We start from the raw sequence: 20,489 nt of genomic DNA, 5'->3' as shown, positions 1-20,489 counted from the left end.
GGGATAAACCTCAGGATGATCCACAGAAATGATCTATTAGAAACACTGGCTTGTGAATTTAAGTTTAGACATCAATAAGTCACATTTCCTAAGAGAAACAACCTGTCAGAATGGCTTTTGTTATCTTTTCTTTTACCAATTTGCTTCAGCCCTAAAAAAAAAATAAAAAAAAATAATTAAAATCTCATATTATTCTTTTACTCTCCTTCTATTTTTATTTTTTAAATAACCAAATGTTTCTACCAGAAATTAGCTCTGTGATTGTCAAGTTTTTGGCAGTAATTAATTCATCATTTTTGATTCTGCCTAATAAGTATCTTGAGCCAGAGATCTTCAGTGCACCAGAGGAACCTTTATGGATAAGTTTCAGACTTCTGGTTTGTAACTTATATTCAGCTTTGCCCCAATCAGGTGCTAAGATAATAAGATGTGACTGTTGGCAGTTAGAGAAGGTGCCAGCTTAGGAACTGTCTCCTGCTCTATTGCGTAAGAGTGAAAGCTGGCAAGAGTTGTCAGCTAGCAAGCACATGCCAGATGAGTTACAGCACAGAACTCTGCAGGAAGAGAGGTTTTTATGTTACTTTCAGAGCACTTAGAACCAGAATTTAATGAAATGGAGCTTTGCAGAGCTCTAACCAACCAGTAGGTTCAATGGATGACTCTTAAGAAATTAACAAAACTAAGAAAAACGACCCATTATCATTAAATTTCAGTAGATATGATGTACTGGCAAGGGAAATTATGCATGAGTCCACAAACTCAAGAGGCTGAGGCAACAGGCTCTTTCATCAGAGTAGAAGAAAGAGTGCAACCACCCGAAGCTACATTAATCACAGCCTCGAACAACCAAAGCCTTCTCCTCCCTCCTCTTCAGTAGTCCCAGAGCACAGATATCTCTGGACTGCTGTCAGACAATCAGAAATCTTGTCATTAAATTCTTTCTACCATGACAGAGATCTGCTTGGCAGCCTCTTCAACCTGGGGCAAAGCAGCTCTGACAACTTTATTCGTCTGACAAGGAATCCCATGTCAAGACTTTGCTCTACCCTGGTCTCACTGAAATGAGCAAACAGCCCTTGCTTCTGCAAAAATTGCCAGGGTATTATGCAGGCTCTTGGGAATGCCCATTCTTCACATCACGCAGTCCTGCTAAGAACGACAGCCTAGTGGAAAAGAAAACAAAATCAAACACTCCACTGTTTAGTGAAACTCAAAGGTTTCAATGTGCCCACCCACAATGAGGCCAATCCCAACTTGTCTGAATTCAAGATTGATGTTGGACTCACACACAATGAGTAGGTAAACTTGGCACCTTTCTGCTTTCCAAAGACTTAAGGCAATCAGCTGGATGCTCTTCTTGGGAGACCATGTAGCATCTTTGAACCCATCTATTGGAGCAGAGGTCACCTTGATGTGTAAATAGCCTTTCACTGCCTTTCAGAGTTTCTCTGTGCCAACCTATTTAAATAGGAATTAAGGGTCCATTCTGATCAATTACTGTATCTTACAGCAGAACATGGACTGTCCAGCTTCTCCACTGCTGCTTCTGTTAAGCCCAGGAACTTCAAATCTGGGTGGGTAGTTACTAGTTGTCAGTGTGCAGATGACAAGTGATGTCAAGATTTACTACATCTTTGGCATAAAACTAGTTACTTTATTAAACTTTCTAAGGAAGGAAAAAATTGAAAAATACCCAAAACCAACAAAAACCTAAAACCAACAAGAAAAACACCCAACAATAACCAAAAGAAACCTCTGCAATTTAATATTCACAGATTTCTGATATTGAATATTTCAGATATTCACTTCTGTGTCAGTGGCTGGGTCCTACCATTTCTTCAGCTACTCAGTTACACATCCAATTTTTCTGCCTGCACATCTGTTTATTGGCAGTGCTTAAGTCACCTCTTAATTCTTTTTGTCGTAAAGTTTACCTAGCTCCTGTATTATCTGCCTGCAAGGCATATTTACCATATGTGAAACTGAAACCAACTTTGAACTATAGGTATAATGGTCAGAAATTAGGCCATTCAAATGCTTCTAATGTTTTAAAATTGCACCAGAATTAATAAAATAAAAAGAGAAAAAAAAAAAAAAAAAGAAACCTGCTTAGCCATGTAGATTCATTCCTGTGGCAAAGTTTGAAGGAAGAGGTAAGGTTTTTAATTGCACCAACTGATATGCCTGGAAAATAGCAGGCACGTGCTTCCAGGCACATGAGCCCTTTGTCAGGTCTGAAATACAAGAAAAACACTTCAGGCTAAATACAGGTTGAGAACAAGCTGCTTTGAGTCTAACTTTATTATGTTAATCAGTCAATTTGAGAGAAAGGTGTGCTTTGTGTTGTAATTCCTCAGCTCATTACATGTGGAAGAGTTCTTAAATTCCAACGTGCTGATATGAGTAGGACACATTTTATTGTACAATTGGTTCATCATTCAGCCTAATAAGGAAAACACCCAGGAAATGAAACCCAGTAAGAGCAAAGGGCACTCGATGCCTATCTGCGTCTGGTTGCTGACACTCTGTTTGGGAATGTGGACCAGTTTGGTGACTACAAATACCTCCTTTCCCCTCCCATAACAACATTGCCTTTATTGGAAATAAAAGAGAGGTCAAGGAAACTATTTCACCAAATATCAGTTTGGTGCTTATCTAAATGGACAAGCTTACATTCACTTCACTGGCTCCACGGACATTAATTGCCCAGCAACACAGTTCGTGTATTTCAAGGGCAGGAAGACCTATTAGATCATCTCCTCTGACCCCCTGCAGGGCTGCACGATGTATTATTTAATAAAAAACAACTGTACTGGGCAGGTGCTCGAAGCCAGACCCCTTCATTTCTCATTCAGCTTTTAAGCTTCCTATTCTTTCCCACAGTTACTTAAATCTTTGCATGTTGCAATGCTAAACAATAGGCAAAAAATGTCCTGACCTGAACTCCTTCAGGGTGTCAGTTTCAGAAAGCAACTATTTCAACAAACGGTTGTGATAGTTAGTGTAAATAATGAAGAAGTAACAGTGAAGCAGAGACATTTCCCAGAGGTTTAATGCCTAGCCAGGAGGAGCTGATGCTCTAAACTGATTTTGATCAGTTAATAAATGTCTTGCCATTGTCTATAAATAGATTATTGTTGCTATTTTTATATAATGAAAACAGAAAATTAGGTATACATTTAGAGTCCTGTGGCATACGGCTTTGTTTCTGGGTCACAATTACCGCATACATCAAGCAGAATAAACGTCTGCAACCCTTACTGGCTGAATCATTTCTCCAGAATCCATCATTTCATGTCAAAATTCCTCATTGGCTCATGAGTCTTGTTTTCCATGACCTGTTGCTTTCCTGAAAACAGGAAAAAAGGCAGCTGAAGGAAGGCCTTTGTCTTGAGGTCCCATTTCTGTCTCTCTGAGTAATGTTACTGTGGGACCTACAGGTCATGTGGCAACATTATGGGAATATTCAATTATCCCTGGGAAATGCCGTGTCCCATTGCTGTGGTACTGATGAGCAAACCACATAAAACTAAAAAATGAATTTGAAAAGCAAACCCTTAAAGGCTCAGACATTTCTCTGAGTATAGTCCTGAGAATTTTTCGGTGCCTCTGCCAGCAAAACTGTTTTACAAATTTTCAGTGTTCTGCCTATTGCTTTGATGTCTTCCTCTTTTTCCCCATCCTTCCCTAATCTTGTTGGTCACAGGAAGCAATGAAACAAAAAAAAACCCTTGTCTATTAAAAAGGCACAAACTGCAATCATTATAAATCCCTGCCACATTTTTGGAACCGGCGCATTCTTGCACTTCATTTGAGAAAATCTGTCCCTGGAAAATCTAGTAACTTCAGATCCATTTGGATTAAGATTAGGCAGAGCTCTTCTACACCTTGACCTGAACCAATGCTGCACATCACAAACTGTAAGGACCAGAGTCCTTTTTTAACATAGCTTCCCCTCTTTAGTGTCAGGCTGCTGAATGATCTGTGACAAAACAGGACAACTTTGAGCTTATTTTTTGTCCTTTTCCTCAGAAGTGGCCCAGTTCAGTGCAGTGGTTTAACAGTAGCTGGCAACTAAATATCATGTGCACCTTTCCCTACCACCCAGTGGGATGGGGAGGAGAACTGAACACAGAGAAGGTAAAATCCTTGGGTAAGAAGAAGAATAGTTTTAATAATTTAAATAAATTAAACATATAATAAAAATTGCAATGAAAATGGAAGCACCAAAATGAGAGGGAAGTAAAATTAAAGAAATGCAGGTGATGCACAGTACAAGTGCTTTCCACCTGCTCACCAATGCCCAGCCAGGCCCGTAGCAATGACCAGCACCTCCTGACCAATTTTCCCCAGTTTATATACTGAGCATGGCATTCTGTGGTATGGAATTTCCCTTAGGTCACTTCAGGTCAGCTGTCCTGGCCACACTTCCTCCCAGCTCATTGTGCACCTGCTTGCTGGCAGAGCCTGGGAAACTGAAAAGTCCTTCACTGAGAGTAAGTACTGCTTAGCAACAACTAAAACATCAGTGTGTTATCAACATTATTCTCATACTGAATCCAAAGAGACAGCACTGTACCAGCTACCAGGAAGAAAATTAACTCTATCCCAACTGAAACCAGAGCATCCAGCTCCAAAGCTGTAAGGCAGAAGAGATGGAAAAGAGATGCAGTCAACACTTGTCTCTCAATATTGAGACAGCAGTTCTCAGTTTAATTTCAGGATAGCACAACTGAGCTCTTGGAAACATATATGTTCCTATCCTGTGGGCACATAAATATTTGCCATTTTTATAGATGGCTGAAATATATTTGGAAGCTCTAAGACTGTGGCCCTCCTATATCAAAGGCTGTTTCATAACAAAACACTGTAGCAGTCCATTTATAGAAACAGCATACTGCACTCTGGCTGCTGTGGGCAAAACCAAACACCCTCCCTGCCTTCCTAAAGCAGCAGAAACAACACGACCTTCCTCCAGAAGGGCCATTTCCATAAAAGAAATAAAATTAAAGAGGAAAACATTGTACTGAAGGAAGAAGATGGGGACACTGAAGCAATGTTTTCAACCCAAAATTGTCACGTGAGCAGGTGGTGGATGGCAGAAGGCAGCAACCAGGGGAATACTCTGTGGCTGTGTAATTTGTTAAACTGAGGTGGACACAAGGAAGAAGGTTGAGGGAGGACAGGCATTTATTTTAGAAAGGAAATTTGAATCCCATTAGAATGACCACAGTGGAATGAATCCAGCCAAGAGAGGTGAAATGGGGGTCGTAAATAAAAGGAATCTCAGGTCAAGCAGCAAGGTACTGATGCAAAACCCATCTGAGCAGTTGACAGAGGCTTCCAAAAGCACATAACTGTGAGCTCTCAAGGACTCCAGGCTCCCAGGACCACCAAGGATGTCTGCAAGTATCTAACTTAAACTCAAGACACTACATGACATCTCTTCCAGCTCTTTATTCTGGTCTTCTCATTTGATCTGTGACTGGCAGGAGTGTCCAGATCTGCCTCTCCAGTGTTTTGCAGAGCTGATAACACACCTTTCCCATCACTGCAGGGTACAAGCTTTTCACTGGACCACTCCTTTCCACTATGATAATTCCATTCCCACTAACACTCTCATAAAAGTTTTGAGTACACTTTAATATGACTATTTCATTCTCCAGGTGATACCCAGAGAGAAACCTCCTTTATTCTCTGGTTCAATATCCCCTCACACAGGAAAGCATTTCTTTATTGACAAGCATGAAATATTGCATCATAAGGAAACTTCTCTAACTTTACAACAGAGACAGGAGAAAGTATGTTGAGTAACCACATATTTATGTATAGTTTTAACTGAATTAGTTTTCCCAAGTGTAATCATTCGAGTTTATTACTTCCATACCAATCCATTAGAAACTGTGTGGATATACGGTTGACCAATCAGTTTCAAGAATTTTGATTCAACAAGATGCCTGGTGGCATCAATCTGCTGTACTGCCTTAATGTTTACATGAGTGGGTCTACTGGGTGCCCTGCAGGACGTGTCCCCTTCAGAGTGTCACTGACAGGAGTGACAAACATATGGATATAAATATGAGCACATACCCTGTGTGCTCCTTTTTCCAGATTCCTCTTTTTCACATTAATAAGTAATGTAAGAAAGCCAGTGCTTTCATAATGCTACCTCTCCTCTGTGATCAGTGACAAAAAGTAAACATAATAGATATATAAACAGGTTTGATTGCAAAAACATGGTGATTTCAGGGGAAAATAGTAGGTGAGTCTGCCTACCACAAGCTGTTTGTTTTTTTTAAAATAGTCCATTCTTCATCCATACCAAAGTCATAAGAAATACCACTCAGATCATATCTGTCTATAATCAGATTTGCCAAGAATAAAATTAAACAAAACATATAGGTTTTCTATGGCATCTTTTACTGAGAGATGTTCCTTCTTGAAGGAAACCTAAACTGCTAAGGGACTGAAAGGCATTATTATTCTTACAAGAACTTTCAATCTGAGAAACCATCCTTCATCTTGGGAATTTATTTCAGATGGGGACCAAGCAATAATTGCCGTCCTCCTCCACAGACTTGTCTAGTAACAAGAAACATGTGCACAGCTGGAGGGGTGTGAGGTTGGGATAGGACTGGCAGTGGAGATGTGCACGTTCAAGAGCAGATGGAGCACTGCTTTTTATTAAGAAAGAAGACGTAGATTCAAAACACCTGGCAGAAAGGTGCTTGATTTTCCCTTTGGTCTCATGAAAGCCATTGTGACAGTGAAGGCATTTACATGTAAAACAACTCAAAAGTAAGGGGAAAGAATGTAAATAGAAAAAAAAAAAAAAAATAAAAACATGAAGAACTTTCCATAATAACTGTGCTTTCCATAATAACTGTGACAGACTGGATAGTTTCAAAGCAGAACTGATGTGTCTCAACAGCACTGCAAATACGTAATTTTAAAATACAAGGGTAAGATTAGGTTTATTTGGAAAAGGTGCATCAGATTAGTGTTTTAGAAGTAATCTAACATAATTTTAGAAAAATCCATTAGTCACTATGGAGGTAGATCTTACCAATGCCCACACCTGCAGAGTGACCCTGTGTTTATCATTCCATACACAAAGGGACACATAAAAAAAAAAAATAGAGTGAATATAAAACAGCCAAAGGTTTTAAGAAGCATACCAGTGGTTTTGAAAAGCTATGCACCAGTTTCCGGAGGTTGAATATAGTTTATCATCGGAAAATAGAACAGATTTTTATCAACTATTGAAAATAAGTTGGAAGCAGTGGTAACAGAGAAAATGAGTGAGTTCCATTCAAGAGTAAAGGCTGATTCACAAAGTCTCACTTTTACAAAAACTTCTGTCATACAAAGATTTCCATAAAATGGCAAATGCCTTCTCATAGGAAGTGCTGAGCAGAGTACCTTTGATGAAAAAGTAAATTATACAAGCTAAAAATATACAAATTCTGAGGATTTTTTCCCCAAGTTTTTATACAGATTACCTTGGTTTCTTAAAGATCTTTTCAAAACCACTGTACTTTGCAGGATGATCTGCAAATATTGGTGAAATCAGGAACATTAAAAATAGAAAATATTCAGCATATTTTGATCTTACCCCTTTTCTAGCCTGGAAGAACTGCCTAAAGAACTGATGACAGTAATGACTAAGATTGTTTTCGGGACAGGTGGGAAGAATAAAAGGACGTTGCTCCCACACCAATACTCCTGTAACCTCTGAGCCAGTTCCCTGAGCTAACTCTAATTCACGTACTCATAACTTGCTGTGATTGATATTGCACATTTCTTTGTCCTTATTAGTGACCAAGGCCATAAATCCCAATTATGGAAGACAGTTGAGTTCAAACTGCTGCCATATTTCAGAGCAACACTAAGGCTGAGGTTACCAAAGGTCACCTTGGCCAGAAAGCAGGACTATAGCACAGTAAGTCTATATCTTCACTAGTCAGCTGCAACGTCTTTCAGGCTGATTGAGCTTTGATTACCCCCTATCAGATCCATAAGCCACATTCTTCTCTCACAGCCAGGGACAGAACCAAGATACATGATCTCCTGTCTTGTGACTTGTGAAATGCACTGGCAAAGTATGTGTCAGACCCTTCTCCAGAGGCTAAATGAAGTGGCAGCCATTCCTACCACTCATGAAGCTGAAGGGAAAGATATGGTAGGAGAAGAGCCCTCTGAATATATGAGTCAGCCCAGCAGTTGCCCTGCACAAACTACAAATTTTTTTGTTATTTTTACTATGATTTTTTAAAAATAATTTTTATGTTTATTATTTATATTTATTATTATTTAAATATAAACAAACCCTTAATTTTATTCAAAATCTAGATGGACCCATTTAAATGCACCAAGTCTGTATTGCAAGCATGTTGATTTAAAAACATCAGGCTTCTGGTTAATGATAGATAAAACTGCCTTGAGACACACCTAACAACTCACGACTTTTTAACAGCTGTTGCCAAAATACAGAAAGAACACAGCTTAAAAGAAAAAAAAAAAACAACTTGAATTCTTCTACATCTTTGCCCTTCAGGGCATTATCTTCATCATGACACTGTTTCAGAATTTAGAGTCCACTGGAAGGAGATACCAAAAACTTTAGCATGCTCCAGCTTATTCACAATAGCCTGAGAAGGCAGTTTCTCTAGGGAGAAGATGCAATCCCTCCATTTGACCTGCATTTTCTGGCATGTGCTCACATAAAAAGGATGTTAACAATTCTTTTATATTTTCCAAACTCCTCAGCAAGGGTCAGTCAGTGTGCACAGGAGACTGGGCGCTGGCAGTCTGGACAGGCTTCCTCCATTAGAGCTAGACATTGCAAGGAGCTCCCAACACTCACACAGGCACATTCCATAGGCACTGGCTGCAGGATGAGTCACGTTTCTGCATGGGAATTCTGATCAGAAATATGGGATGTGCAAGTTTGGGTTTCATGTCATGTGACACAGTCAATGAATTTCAAGTGTGAAGAGGTACCTTCTTACTTGACAGTGTGCAGCCCAGAATTGAATGTCTCAGATGAAAAAAACCTTACAGCAAACTAACAGCAATGCAGGGGATTAAAAAATCATCTCATTCTCATCCCCAGGAACACAGAGTATATACGATCTAAAAAAAGCTTTTAACCTTATATTGAGGAGTCAGAGTGAATCATCAAACAAGTTTATCGGCATATTACACACCTTGGATGCAGGATGAATGAAGTTATTTACCAGGACATTTAGAGCTCCTTGGGTAAAAGACTGTAGAGGCCGGTGCCCCTGCCTTGTAGATTTGACTGGTATTTGAACTATGTATCCCACCTAATTTCATCCCATTTGCTCTATTTATACCCCTTGAAACAGAAGACTCAGCATGCCCTACAGTCACTAGAGCTCTGGAGACAAGAGGGAATATTCCCTTAATTATCCTATATCCCAGTGGTATATGTCACAAGCCAAAGTGCATAAAGCTCCTGGCCTGATTGCCATTCACATGCTGTGTGGAATTTATTAAATTCCTTATCCCACAGCCATTTAATCAGTGGTATTATTGGAATGAGATATTTACCCCACTGGGTGGTATGGACTGGGGCAGGAAAGCATGCCAGGAACAGCTTTGCTGATGCCTATTTATAAAGACTGTAATTTTCTTTCCCCCTCCCTTTCCTCACTAGAACCAGTTAGTCAGAGCTCCAGCAACAGAGCGGGGCTTACTCCATGTCTAGTTTTCTGCAATAAATCTTTACTCCTGATGCGTTTTGATCCACAGCCAGTTTAATCTGCCTATTGACTGTTAAACTCTATTTATTGTTTTCATGGGATCTTTAAGAATTAAGCCTTTCTTTCTTTTTCCCTCTCCCAGATCCAGGTTGGATTTTTTTGAAAGGGATTTGGAGCTGGGCTGAATACCTGAGAAATCCATTTCTTCCTCAAAACAAAGCTCTCGTGGCATTACCCATGGCCACTGCCCCCAGCCCGTCTGGCTGTATCTGCTTTAGACAGAGCTTATCATTCAGTCTTCTTGCTTGGACAATCTCCAGATTCCCCATTCAATCTCCTCACTTGGACAGTCTTCAGATTCCTTGCTGAGATTGCAAATTGTAACCAGCTATTGTTCTTATTTACATTTCAACCATGGCTTTAACTGTGACTTGAACTCCAGAGCAATGCAAATTGTACATGTGCACAAGGAGTGACAACTGAGGGATGATGTTCATCCCTATTGACCAAACACCTAAAGTAGAGGGGTAAGACATGTGAATCATGTCCCCACTGATGTGCAGGGAGCCTAAACAGATAGCTTACAGTTAGCTGACTTTACAGAAAAACAACCCCAGACTCTGTTGCCATTTATTCTAGTCTAAATTGAATGTCTATAAGTAAAGTACTATTTTCACTCTTTTTCCATGTCTATTCAGCTTTCTGCAGTGTGCCACACTAAATATGCTTTAATCCAGAATAATCCCTGCAGCACAGCTATGTTATGTCCTGAGTTCATTTACCTTCATAAAACCATGAAGGAACAGGGGTAAAAGAGGGCTGGAGAAACATCTGGCTAACCAACAAGTGGGATACAGGATTAATGAACCTTGCATTTTAATAGGTAAGTCCCCACCTGCACAAGATTTCCAGCTTCTGCACCAGCAACAGCTCCAGAGAGGGATAAATAATTAAGGCAAGAAGGCTGAGGTGGAAAATGGCTGTGATATTTGCTTTCCTTAAGAGCACATTAGGGACATGCATAAAAGTCAGACACGGTTGGCTTTGCTCTAACTGAACTTTGACTGACCCCAGAAGCCCTTTTAACTGAACAGACTGGTGAACCCACCCTCTGTAATCTGAAAAAGCACTGATTACGCTTTGGCTAGTCCTAAGACTTTGTGACTCTCTCTTATTTGAAACACAAGAACCCTAAACTCTTGTGATTCCATGGCTTCAAGGGGCCATGACCTGTGTGCTATGCAGCCATCCCACAAAAGCCTGCGTACTCCTGTGGCTACTGCCACACTGAGGCATTTGCCACTCTAGCATGTAAGTGTGGTGAAGTAATAAAGCTTAACCATTGCAGTAAACCAGGCATGATTCCTATTGCTGTACTGTATTTTTGGGGGTGGGGAACACACCACCAGTTTTTCATTGAAATAGCATCCTCCATGTAAAAGAATTACATGGTTGATACTGATCAACAGTTAGATTGCTGAGATCTTCAGTTCTGAAGGAGGGAAAGTCCTTGTCCTTGAGAAGAGTCAGATCTAGAGGAGATATTGAAGGTTAGACAAAATTCCTTGCTGAAATGTACACTAAGATCATTTGAGTTTCCCTGAGAATACAGTATGTGGTATTCAAGAGGTCTTGTTCAATCTGAAAACCAAGTGATGCTAAAATCCTCCTTTGCTTTCTGTGAAGTCAATTCAAAATTGAACTTGTAACCCTCCTGCTGTCAAAGAGCCCAGGTGAGAAAGAGCACATCAGAAGCTTATGGGCTTTTCACCAGTACTCTACATCCCTTTGTACAGACACCAATACTGATCAGGTTTCACACCCATAAAAAACAGGCTGGAAGACATTCAAGAGCTCAGAAAAGTGGTTCAGAGGACAGCTTATTAGAAAGGTGCATTGTAGCTGCAAAAGAAACTATGGTGCCCTCTTGAAAACTGTTCACACTACTGTAGGTCCTGGCATACTTCAATCTTGGATCAAAATGCCCCTTCTCTGTGCAAACAAAGATGAGGGAATTTGTGTAAAAAAGTAACAGATACAAATAAACAGGAAAGCACCAAACACAGTGCCTGCCTTTAGCAGTAGCTCCAAGAATGCCAAAAATATAGTGAACATTATTTTATCTCATTGTTTCTGAAACTGGGAATTATAAGAACTAGATTTTTTATGACCCTCTTCCATAAGTAGATAACATACTTTCCTTTCAGGATCCCTGGTTCTATTTCCCACTCCCAGCAATAATTATACATATGATGGTGGACAACTGAGTTGCTCTCTGCCTCCGTCTCCCCAAACAGCCTCAGGAATAAAATTCAGAACCACATTTGCACTCAGTCCATTGCATATGTGCCCTCATCACTGACAGTAATGAGGAACATCCAAAATAAACAAACCAAGCTCTGCCCCAAACAGAAGTAAAACAGTTTAACAGAGTATGAACTTAATTTATGAATTATGCATTCATGTTTTAAGAAACTTACTCTATGACTGGATCTTGAAAAGAAATAGATTTTCAATATAACGTGTGAGAAAAAGCAAATAACAATAAATAATAACAACACTAATATATACTAAATAATATATTGAATTTCAAGCAAAACAGAGAAGGGAATTTAAAAGAAGTGTATGATATTCTTTCCACCATTAGTCAGGGTACAAAGAACTAACTTAATACCCTCCTGAAATTTCAAACTCTGCATATTTTGGTGAAACCTTACTCTATTAGGAAGGTGTTTATGTGTGGAAAAAAAGGCACATTAGTTGTTTTCAGCTTTATGATTTACAGGATGGTGACATTAGCCCCTCACACTCAACTAGGGGCAGATTTTTTGGAGGTTTTTGCAATACTTCTACTGTACTCTGATAAAATATATTGCATACCTTGCAGCTCTAACAGTTCTTTGATATATGCTAATCCAGAGGTATGACAGTGGCTGTAAGTCTATTGCATAAGTGACAAGTATTTTCTTGCTTGCTCACAAACCATCAAAATTATTTTCTTTAAATACTACAGATCTTTATAAATATTCAAATGACTAAGTAAGCTTTAACTAGCAGCTTGCAAGACTAACACTGCTGATTCTGTTATCCCTAAACAATAAGCTGGTCACAGAAAATATTCATACTTTTTACTGCAGTTTTTTTACAATATTTGTGGAGAAAATAATTGTGAACATCTGTCCTGACTGGTCAGTGACTGATAGATCCACAGTGAACCTCAGACATATTTACAGCTAAGGAGGTTTCCAAATGTAAAACGGTGTTCTGGGAGTGAACAGGCTGCTCGTGAGTCACAGCTGAGAAATGCACTACAGGTATGAGCTCATAAAACCTTGGGTGACCTGCAGAGCACAGACATGGAAACCATATCACAGGAAAACCCCAGTGCCACATAAATGCTGTCTGAATAAGTTTAGCTAATTACAAATCAGAGCTGGACACTAAAAGAGGAAGGGTCTTTGTATGGTACCACTGCATGGAAATTAAATAGAAAATGGCAAGCTCTGAGGCTGAACAACCTGCATGCAGAGTCACTGTGGGAATACTGCTCCTACCAAGAAAGGACAGGAAAGGAAAGGTGGCCCTGCTTTTAGGATGGAGTTTGGAATTCGGAAACTTGTGTTTGGGCCCTGGTTTTGCTGAAGCACTCCTAAAGTCTGAGCAAGTTCTTCTGAGAGGACAGGCACAGTCAAAAATGAAGCTTTAAGCACTTTTCTGCCTCTGGGATGCACCACTGTTGATGCTAGAGAGGTGCTTGGGTGTCAGGTAGTGGGACCAGAGAAATCTCATCACATTCAGGCAATCCATTTGCTCCAAAAGTGAGTCAGAACTCTTGGCTCTTAAGTGAACAAATGTTCTTGCCAGGCAGTTTCAGCAAAATGGAAACCTTCAGAGTGAGGCAGAGCTGGAACCAGTAGAGAGACGTGAAGAGAGTTTATAAACATGTCCTCCCAATTATATTGCCATTTATAGAGAGCCTAACAGAGTGACCAGGGTAGCTGGCCAGCATAAACATGTATCATACACATTATAAAGCACACCCCTATACTATGAAATGCCAGTTAGGATTAGGAAACCCAAATTCGTTTCATGTATTGCTTTAAGAAGACTTTGTGATCTAGCATTCAGTTCAGATACTCATAATTTTAATAATGAATACGAATGATTTGAAATCTGGAAAACCTGCTTAAAGTTGAAAGAAATTCAGGTTTCTTTTCCCACATTATAGCTTGATCTCAGGGGAGAATGTGGGGCATAGGGACAATATCAGAAGTCTCCTTACTTCAGTTATTAGGCACAGGCACAGCCTGGATGCTTCCCACCTTCCTCCTCTTGCCTCCCCTGCTTTGCCCAACCTAGAGATGAAGTGTCCTGGTTTGGCTTTGTTTTTCCATTGGGGAGGGTCATTTTTTAGGTCATTAGCATTTTTTAGCTACAAAGCAGTTGATTCCCGACCCCTTGAAACCCCTGCACTGAGGTTAACTGTCTCTGTAACAAATGTTTCTCAACTTGGGCATTGCAAAACCAGGGGAGATGGGGAGGAGAAGGGAGTGAGGGGTCAGAAAGGCAATCAGGGGTGTTTGTAAGGCATTGAAATGTTATTATAATCCAAGGCCAAGAAAATCTTGCTCTTCTCCTCCCTGTACCACCTTCAACTCCAAGGTCAAATTCTCCCTGCCAAGATCTCAGAAAACCTCAGAAAACATGTTAGAGAGACTTCACCATCCTATCACCAGCAGATTTTTTACTCTTACTTTTATGGGGAGTCACAAAAATGATTGACTTCTAGAAAGGGGTTATGACCTAAGAAGGCTGAGAAATCTTATACTTGCTGAACCAGAAATTAGGGGCTAGTCTGAGCCCTAATGCAGTGGAATGCTATTAAATAAGCCATGGAGATACTACAGCTGAGGAATTAATTCCATATTTAAGAATTCACATAACTTTTTAACAGGACTAATAATTGAGATGAAATTGCACACATGATTCAGCAATTTTCTGAAACAGAGTCTACTTGTTTATTGTTGGATGTTTGTTTTGGGTATTTTTTTTATTTTATTTATACAGTCCATTTTTAGTCATACCAATGTGAAAACATGGACAAAGATCTCCTGAATGTAAAAGGAGCTAAAAGAAAGTATATGTGTCCATTTTCTAAGAACTGAGTGCAGGAAGAAGGTGGTATAAATACTAATATATTCTAATTAATAAAACCACAAACATTGCTTGTTGTCATCATCCAATTCTGACTTCTTAGAAGTCTTGAAGATACATCCAGGATTTTGACAGTTGTATCATGTCAAATGCAAATGGCACTGGAAGATCTGCAGCCCCATTTGAGCGCCATTCTCAGGAGCAGCAAGTGAAGAAATTAAGTGCAAGGTATGAGCCATCACTGCCCCTTCTGACAGGGAAATTTCTGTGCAGAGCACCATCTTCCTACACAGGCTCTGTCAGGTCTCCATGAAACACCCTCAGGGGTCTTTCCACAGCTATGCAAGGAGCACTGTGGGTCATGCAATTTTACCCTGGAAGTGGCTCAGTGTGGAAAAGGTAGGAATTTTCAAAGGCTTTTTCTTCCTTCCTTGCAGCTTCTCCTCCCCCAAGTGTCAGCTGAGAAAATTCTACATGCTGCTCTGTTATTCCTTTCACAGGGGCTTAAAAAAGTTTAAAGTGCTTCCATTCAAAGATGGGAAGAGCACTGTAGGAGCTTGTTGAATCCCTCCCTCAAAGAGCCTAAACCAGCAGTTTAAATTAATTAAGACTATGAGCCTCTTCTATAGCCTCCTCCGATTCTTCACCCGCCTTTCTACCCTGGAGCCAATCCAGTCCCCTATCCTTCATCCTGGTTCATTTCAACCCTGGAAGAAAGGGAGGGGATGTCAGGCATGGGAAACATCACTGCTTCCATGGATAGGCAGCTGGCACTTTCAAAGAGGGAGCTGGAGGCACAGAGCAACACGGTGTCATTTGTTGTGGCCTCTGCTTCAGCAGCCTTCAGATTGCCCCAGATTTGGCAAAAACCACACCCTGGGCTAGAATGTGGCAAGAGGTTTGCTTCTCCATCTGCTGCAACGAGGATGCCTGTGTGCTGCCCAATCTGCTGGCCTTTTTGCACAATTCCTTTAGAAACCTGCTGCACATCTGTGTGGGGATGCACTGAAGTCATTACCAGCAGACTGGAAAATGTGCAAAGGCCAGTATTGTCTTCTGGGCCGCTGCTCCATTTTGAGTGATTTGCACTTTAAAGAGATTTGAGGCTTCTTGAATGTGTTCATCTTTGTAAAATTATAAAAACTGACAGTGCAAAGATAGGCAGAATGATTTCATTAGGGAAACACACATAGTAATTTCTAGCTGCATCCAGCAAGTTACCAGGGATTGGTAAGGGTATCAGAAGAGTCCTTCTATTCAGCATTCCAGCACCTGCAGATCCTAGTGATACCTGAGTGCTAAAGCACAGACCAGCTTTTTCCTCCTCAACCTCCCTGAACTGATAGAGTGCAGCAGTCCTCCCTCATCCCCAATTTCATCCATCCCCTTCCCCTCCCAGTCAAGCTTGTAAATTGGATGCTAGCTATTCCCTCTCTCTTCATATCTTGTGATCCTCTGGGAGAGCAGCTTTGGGCATCTGCCAGAAACTGCAAACCAGGCTGTGTGAATTTGCTTGCAAAACTGAACAGCACATTATCTTTGTGGCATTTACTATCAAAGTGTGTGACTCTTCAGGTGAACATGGGAATCCAGGCCCTTTCTCTTCTGTGCTGGATGTAATTTTCAAAGAAGGGCTCTCAGAGCCTCACTGTCAGTCTTTGAAGCCTGGGATGGAGCCAAGGGCAGGAAGCTTTGGTGCAATGGAAGTGCTTGGCAAGTAGAAGAAAGGTTGCTATACACCAAATAGAGTATCATGAGCATTAGCATTTGTCTTTTAGGCAGAAATGGGCTTCAGAAAGAAAAATAGGTGAATTTCTTTCTTCTGATTCAATCTATTTGTTGTATCTGCAGCCTGAGGAGAACAAGCTGATGCCAAGGTCTTTGCCCCATCTCATGGATTACTGCATCCTGGGAAAAATGATGGGAAAGGTCTGCCTTAGAGTCAGTCTCACCTCATATACTGATATTCCTGTATGGCAAGACTTCAGCCATGAAGAACTGTCCATCTCTGACATTCAAGTACAAGAGAAGAAACATCAATAGAAAGTTATTAAGACAGAGTGTCTGACATCCAGCAGCGCTGGGAACTGCCCAGAAAAACTATTTTCTGAGAAATTAAATAGCAATCTGCCAACAAAAAAAGAGCATGACCACTCAAATGGGAATTAACACTGAGGAGAGAATCAGCCAGCTACAAGCACCTTATAAACATCCAATTGCAGAGAGCAAAAGAGAAGGGGGAATTTCTTCTTGCCTAGGGAAATTTGACCACGTCCTTTAATAATATCTTCACATTTCAGAAGTATTAATAACAACAACTTGTGTTCAATGCCTTTCATCCTGGAGGAACCCAAAGAACTTCACAAGTGACTTAGCAAAGTATACAACAATATTCACCCCCTTATTCCCCTCGAGGTTGAAAATTGACTGCAATTGGCAAGCTTTTCCCTTTGGTTTCCAATGTTCCATGGCTATTTCTCTAGGCCATTGCTTTTATATCTTTGTTTTGCTTTAATAGCAAATTTGATAGCATGGGAAAAAAAGGCAGCTATTTTCTCAAGGCCAGCTGCATGAATATAATCAATTTTGGGGGGTCAAGAAGGAAAAAAAAGAGAAATTTCATGTCACTCCAACACAAAAAAATATTAGTTTTGCTTTCCAAAACTGGGGGGGGGTTGAGGGCATGTAACAACAAAACAAAAACCCCACTTGAAGAAAACACGCAACATTTCATTTGCTGTGAGTTAAAACCTTTTCTTAATGTTTTCTGAAGACTGAAGTTGACTCAGCTGTAAAACGAATCAGATTTAATTTGGCAAATGGAAATGAAACTTTTTAACTTTCAAAATGCAGTTTTTCTTTTGGACACAACTTTAAGAAAATAAGAAAATCCATGTCACCTGGTGCTTTTCTTTACTCAGAAGTCAAAGCAGTGCCTGGACACAGCCTAAGGAGAGGACAAATACTCCAGTTCCTGCTATCTGTTCTTCTCTGTCCACCCAAACTAGCAGCAGCACCTTCAACAGACCAAGATGGACTTTTTCCTCCATGAATTAATTTAATTCAGCCCTCATTGGAGCTGTGTAAACTTTACTGTTTGCAGCATCCTGTGGCCAGGGGTTACACAGCTTTTGCACAGAGCATGAAAGTACTCTGTTTTGATTGTCTCAGTTTGCCTCTTGGTAATTTTCTAGAAGCAGAAGGCATCCAGTGGAAGAGTGAACAATCATGCCTTTTTCACCATCACCATGCCAATAACTGCTTTTCTCTTTCCATGGGGAAAACCTGTGTGTGCATGGTCTCTGCTCCTGGAGAGGTGTTGAGCAATTGCTTTGGCTCCCTCCTTGCTCTTGAGAAACTATAATTTCTATACCATTACTATAGCAGGAAGCTAAACTTGATAACCAAATGTGTACAGAGGATCTGTGATTGAGTATATTTTGTTTATGCACCTCAGACTGACCTTCCCACACCACTGTAGGAATAGCTCAGATACCTAAAACATAGACATGGGACAGACACAGGACCTTATTGGAATTCCTGCAGTAGGAAACAGAGCCTCCTGGGGATCATGGGTATGATGAAGGACAGCAGAAGACAAGTACTTCAGAGAAAATAGCATCCAAATTGTACTATATGCCTACATGCAGACACACATTTTGATCTCTGCCATTTTCCTCCTAGTAGAACATTCGAGTGGGTCAAAGATGCTCACATTTTGTCCCCTTGCTACAAACAGGACTGATGGAAATTACATTCTTCAGGCGAGTTCCTCTGGCGAACTTACAAGAGACTGCAGTCCACCTTAAATTCCTGTTGGATCACCAGATACTGAGCTCAAAAGATGCTCCTCAGAGCTCTGGAGAAGATCTGATGAAAGGTAACTGACCTTTAAAATGAAAAGGAAAATCATGTCCCTGTTCTCCCTTAAAAAAAATGTATTGAATTGAATTCAGAGGTGTTGAGAAACACATTAAGCAGAGTAGAGTAAAAAACCAGCTTGCTCACCCAGCCTGTACAAGCAGCTGGGCTTGAGCTGAATGGGCTTCTACTGTACTCTTTATGTAATGCCATGTTATAAAAAGGTCATTAGAAAGATAAATTAAGGCATAGCAGGAGGAGAAGAGGGAACAACACCCTGAAACCTTGAAAGATAAATTAGCTTCTTTAGGTGGCAGATTTTAAGCTTCCCCTTACACATTTCTTTAAAGCTTTTGATCTTTTCCTCTACTGACTGGCCAGTTTAGAACAACAGGAAAAAGAAATACAAAATAAAGCAAAAAACCCACCCTAGTTCCTTTGAGTGCAACATCCTTTTCTGAATTCAGCCTGCTGGTTTAGACCTCAGCTGTAGGGCAGCTGGAACAGGAGAGAGCTGGGTGCTCAAAGAGATTCTTCACAAAAAGATCTTACTCAGACTTGGTTCATGTTCTCTATTGACACAGAGGTAACAAAATGAGATTAAATTTTAAATGGGATCACCAAGAAAAAACATAAGCTAAAAATATAGAAAATGTGCATCAGCTGCTGAAAAACACATAGACACTGCTTTTTACTTCAATGGCTGTTCCTTCATTTCAAATCTGATGCAGAGCCCAGGGAAGCTCCATTAGCTGGAGCTTTAGGTAGCCAACTTCAGACACCTGCCTTTGTTTTCACAGTTGGCAAATATCAAAAGGCAAATCAGCAGCTATGGTGGTTAGAGGATTAAACACAAATCTTAAGACATTGAGTAATCACTGAAATCCCAAATCACAGGTAATTCAGAAAAAAATCTGAGTTTCATTTCATTAGTCCCTGTATTTATTGTCTCAAAAATAACAGTGATGCTAATTAATTGCTTTCAGCTGCAAAATGTAAGTGTTAAGTGAACTTTTCCCAAAGTGCTGCATTTCAGAAATTAGGATGTCTACTGTGCACAGGGATAAACCTGGTCTGGTTACAAAGCATGGTGTTACACAAAACCTCTTGTTTCCCTTGAGCTTTTGTCTTGGTAGCAAAGAGACTTTAGTGTGTGTTTCAAGTTGACTTGTTAATGGAATTAAGCCTGTCTTTTTTGAACTTCTGTGACTTGAGAAAAAACAGATCATTATTTTTTTACCCCTGAAGTTAGAAACAGAGAACTTGGGTGGATTGCCTGGGTTACCAAGCCCTGTCTCCACAATTGCAGCAGCTCTTCAATAGCTTTTTACTTAGGGGGACTACAAATCTTCTACTTCTGATGTTCCCACACTGCACAGGCTGCAGGATTCTCCCAGTGCACAGCAAAGTGGAGACTGAAGGAAAGGCTGGGAAGCTGCAACAGCAGCTAACAAAAGCCATGAAGGACATTGCAACAATCCTGTTCTAAAAAAGAAATTTGTCATATGATACTTGGAAAATAGATCTTGTCCTTTTCTACAGAGGAGCGTAAAAGCAGGGAATTTGAGCTGGGGAAAAATTCACCTCTCTTCCCAGTCTCAGCAACTTGATTAACTGTAAGCATCTGAGCCAGACACACCCAAAGCACAATGAGACTGATACAAATAGAGCATGTACATGTGCCCAGGAATGTTCCCTGGCACTGAAATTTACTGGCACTGAAGTCAACTGGCACCAAATAACTGG

This window comes from Cyanistes caeruleus, chromosome 7 (assembly GCF_971803275.1).
Source record: "Cyanistes caeruleus chromosome 7, bCyaCae1.hap1.1, whole genome shotgun sequence".
NCBI lineage: Eukaryota > Metazoa > Chordata > Aves > Passeriformes > Paridae > Cyanistes > Cyanistes caeruleus.
Note: the sequence above shows the minus strand (reverse complement) of the source record.